Source organism: Pteropus alecto, unplaced genomic scaffold, assembly GCF_000325575.1.
Source record: "Pteropus alecto unplaced genomic scaffold, ASM32557v1 scaffold88, whole genome shotgun sequence".
NCBI classification, from domain to species: domain Eukaryota; kingdom Metazoa; phylum Chordata; class Mammalia; order Chiroptera; family Pteropodidae; genus Pteropus; species Pteropus alecto.
The window spans coordinates 18,647,769-18,652,609 of NW_006494611.1; the positions used below are offsets into that span (position 1 = coordinate 18,647,769).

The 4,841-nt window shown below is 35.9% G+C and overlaps 1 pseudogene; it reads left to right on the forward strand.

The window, feature by feature from the left end:
• The first annotated feature begins 4,286 nt into the window (after positions 1 to 4,286).
• On the forward strand, positions 4,287 to 4,403 carry LOC112474190 (annotated as a pseudogene).
• Positions 4,404 to 4,841: the final 438 nt, after the last annotated feature.

The window sequence follows — 4,841 nt, forward strand, 5'->3', positions numbered from 1 at the left end:
ATGGGTATTGAAGAAAATTCATATTAGCTCATTGGACCAGTTGTGCACAGGTCTTCCCAGCTTCACGTTCAGTGACTTCCTTTGGTAGCTTGAAATCAACCATGGTAGGAGTATTTACACCACGGAAATTGGTGAATGTTACACTCCTGGGCTTTTTATTCCCGGAGATCCAGTTGTTAAACATTTAGCAGCACACCACTGCCAATAGTTGCAGAAAATTCTTTGATGAAGAAATGATGTTCTGGTTTAAGACACTAGGAGAAAATGTAGCTTTAGGAAGAAATTATTTTTGTATTGTTAATAATAGAACATTATGATAGACCCAGGATCAGGTTTGCTTAGCAGAAGAATACTATGAGTTTGCAAATGGGGAGGACTCTAGCCAGGTCACCTTTCCAAGTCTGGCTACTACTTTCCTAAGTGCTCAGATCCCTGAACTATGCTAATTTAATGGCTTATGTTCCTACATTAATAAGAGAAAGAATTTATAAGTAAATCTTTGGAACTGAAGTGAAAGAAGATTCTAATCATTTTCTAATTTATTTACCTTTTCAGTTAATAGAAGTAGAAAAAAGAAATTTGCCACACCCAAACTCGGAAGGTCACTTGTAGAAGTCCATCTCTCTACTTTCATACATATAGAGACTGGGTAAGGCTAGCACTTCACAGCAGATTTAACTCTATGGCTAGCATTACCTCATGTCTTCTCAGAGTGAGGGGAAGCCTCTGAGAATTCCCTTTATGGAAGCATTCATTCATCTACTCATGCCAAACCAAAGGAAATTTTCCTTTTAGAAAATGTGAAAACTCTCCATGGAGTATGTTAATGTATAAGAGGAATTATTCAGTAGAATTTGAAAACGTTTCTACACAAAATAAATAAGGGTAGTTGTGAAGCAATCGTATTTAATAATTGAGTGTACTTAACATGTATTTCTCAATTAATCCTCATAACAATCTTAAGAAGTGAATATTATTATTATTCCCATTTTACAAACGAGGAAATAGATGCCTACAGAAATTAAGTGACTTCAGATTAGGGCAGTGCTGAAATTTGAACTCAAGAATATCTTAATCCAAGTCCCATACTTTAAACCATAATTCTTTATCATCTTCCTGCAAAGGAAACAACTGAAAATTCAGCTCGTCTTCTCTGAGCATGTGCTCACACTTTTGTTGCATGAACAAATGATCTCAAATTGAGGTAGCAAAACATGGATTTCATAATTTGATCCAGTCTTTCACACATTTCATTAAGTGCGAACTTCAGAAACAGAGCAAAGGTGAAGCAGGAAACTTCAAGTCTCAATTTATGTGGTCAGGGCCCAGTATACAGGGCAGGAGTCATTTCTCCCAATTGTTTCCTATGCAAAAGAAAAACAAAACTCGTTGGCAACCACTTTTTCATCTTTCTTTCTCTTCTGGGTTTTGCCAAGAATCTTGAACGATATTGTAATACATTTAGAGAAACTAAGAAGTCTGCTTCTCTCCCAACGAATTCTTTGAGTGTTGCTGGAAAATGCTATATTCATGAGATTTTTGGTTTTTGTCGCAGTTAGAAACTTTAGCCTCAGCTCTCATTCTAACGCTTTTAGGCCTGGTGTTTTACCCAACACTCAAACTGAATTCATTTTCTTCTAACTTTCACAATCAGTTTGCTTTCCCAACTTTTCTTTTTTTGCTTAGTGTCATCACAGTTCTCTCTCTATCTTAAAAAACTGGATGACATTTAGTCTTCCGCTCTCTTTCACCTCCCAGTTGAGCGAGTGTCAAATCCTAGTGACATACTTCACACACGGTTCTCAAACGTATTTCTTTCCATTTCCACTGCCACTTCCATATACCACCTTGCCTCTGCTTCCCTCCAAAATGGGCTCTCAACTTTTAAGTGGTTGCCTGTCTCGGTTGCAATATGTTTTTCAGCCTCACTTCCTTCTACACTAGAAGAACATTAAGTTGAGAAGAATTTGGAGGATGTATCTGGGCTTCTCTAGAAAAAGTCCCTTGATGAGTGATGCCTGCCGTGACCACAGCATAGGAGAAAAACATCCTCTTCCAGCCTCTCCCTGCTCCATGTTACCCACTTTTGTCAGATAAGTGTTTGCAAAATGCAGCTTACTTTATGTTTTTATCTTACTCAAAAATATTCAGGGACTTTTTACTGCCTTTACGAAATTAAAATTCCTCAGCCTGGCATTTGGGAACCTCCAGGGTCTGCCTGTAACTTATCTTCTAAACTGCATCTTTTTTTTTAACTTAAAAAAATTTTTTTAACTGCACTTGACATTCAGTATTATTTTATATTAGTTTCAGTATACAGCACAGTGGTTAGACATTATATAATCTATGAAATGATCCCCCAAATTAGTCTAGTACCCACATGGCACCATACATAGTTTTTACAATATTTTTGACTATATTCCCTATGCTGTACTTCATTCACATCTCCGTGACTATTTAGGAACTATTAATTTGCACTTCTTATCCCTTTACCTTTTTTACCCAGCCCCTGAACCCCCTTCCATCTGGCAACCATCAGTTTGTTTTCTGCATCTAATGAGTCTGTTTCTGTTTTGTCCATTCATTAATTTCGTTTTTAAGATTCCGCATAGAAATAAGATCATGTGGTATTCGTCTTTCTATGTCTGACTTATTTCACTTAGTATAACACCCTCTAAGTCCATTCGTGTTGTCACAAGTAATAAGGTTTCATAATTTTTTGTGGTTGAGTAATATTCCATTGTATGTATGTACCGCATCTTCTTTACCCAGTCATCTATCAATGGGTGCTTAGGTTGCTTCCATATCTTGACTATTGTAAATAATGCTGCAGTAAACAGGGGTGCATATATCTTTTCAAATTCATGTTTGGATTTCTTTCGATAACTATCCAGAAGTAGAATTGATGAGTCTATTTTTAATTTTTTAAGGAACCTCCAAATGGTTTTCCACAGTGGTCACACCAGTTTGTAATCACCAATAGTGGATTTCTTTACATCCTCGCCAACACTTGTGAGGTGATATCTTATTGTGGTTTTAATTTGCATTTCTCTGATGATTAGTGGTGTTGAACATCTTTTCATATGTCTACTGGCCATCGAATGTCCTCTTTAGAAAAATGTCTATTCAAGTCCTCGGTCCATTTTTTCACTGGATTGTTTTTTAGGTGTCGAGTTGTATGAGTTCTTTGTGAATTTTGGTCATTGATCCCTTATCAGATGTATCATTGGCAAGCATCTTCTCCCATTTAGTAGGTGTCTTTTTATTTTGCTGATGGTTTCATTTGCTGTGTAAAACTTTTTAGTTTGATATAGTCCCATTCGTTTATTTTTTCTGTTGTTTCCTTTGCCCGAGAAGATATACCAGAAAAAAATAGTAAGAGCAATGTCAGAGTTTACTGCCTATGTTTTCTCCTAGGAGTTTTATGGTTTCAGGTCTTACATTTAAATAGTTAAACCATTTTGAGTTTATTCTTGTATATGGTGTAAGAAGATGGTCCATTTTCATTTTTTTTTTCATGTATCCAGTTTTCTCAAACCATTTATTGAAGAGAGTATCTTTTCCCATTGTACATTCATACCTCCTTCATCATATATTAAATGACCGTGTAGGTGTGGGTTTACTTCTGGGCTCTCTACTCTGTTCCAATGATCTATGTGTCTGTTTTTATGCCAGTACCATACTGTTTTGATTATTATAGCCTTGTAGTATAATTTGATATCAGGTAGTGTGATACCTCGAATTATCATAAAGAGAAATTAAGAATGCAATTTCATTTACAATTGTATCAAAATAAAATACCTAGGAATAAATTTTACCAAGGAGGTAAAAGACCTGTGCTCAGAAAACTATAAGCCACTGAAGAAAAAAATTGAAGAAGATACAAATAAATGGAAGCATATATACCATGCTCATGGATAGGAAGAATTAACATTGTTAAAATGTCCATACTACCCAAAGCAATCTATGGGTTCAATGCAATCCCTATCAAAATATCAGTGGCATTTTTCACAGAATTAGAACAAGTCATGCTAAAATTTATATGAAATGATAAAAGACCCCAAATCAATCTTTAGCAGCACCTTTCATTGCTCTCCTACCAAAGCTTATATTAGTGAATCTCAAACTCAGTGTCACAATGGACAGGGAGCAAGAGAGGATGAAGTAGAAACCAGGGAACAGGTGATCTTATGTAACACATATCCTGTCTTAAGTCTGGCATAATTAGGTTATGAGTGCGAGAGAGTGTCACATATGAAGATTAAGATAAAAAAAGATTAAGAACTGTCTATGGCCATGCCACCCTGAACAAGCCCAATCCTGTCTGATCTTGGAAACTAAGCAAGATCGGGCCTGGTTAGTACTTGGATGGGAGACCACCTAGGAAGACCAGGTGCTGGATTGTAAGCTGACAAAGTCCTTGCAGTCTGCAAGGTCAAACAAGGATTGCCTCACCTAAAAAAAAAAAAAAAAATTGAGAACTGCTGCCCTCAGCTTAGCCAAACCACACTGCTTGCTATTATATATATTTTGGGCTTTCCTTCCCTTGTACTTTACCTAATACTATTTATTATATATTCACCTCTATATCTCTACCTGGTAAAGTATTTTTGTTTTGCTCTTCAAAAGTTCAGCTTGAATTCTACCTTCTTCATGAAGTCTTCCTTAATTTTTCAAACTACATATATCTCCTTTTTATGAGCCCCCAGAACATATTATTTAGGATGTGTATGTTCAACCCTACATTATATTTTACATTTATTTTTCACCTGTCTTATAGTCCTCATATAGATAATCAGCAGAGAAAAATCTTTTTTAAAATCTCTCTATTTCACTGGACT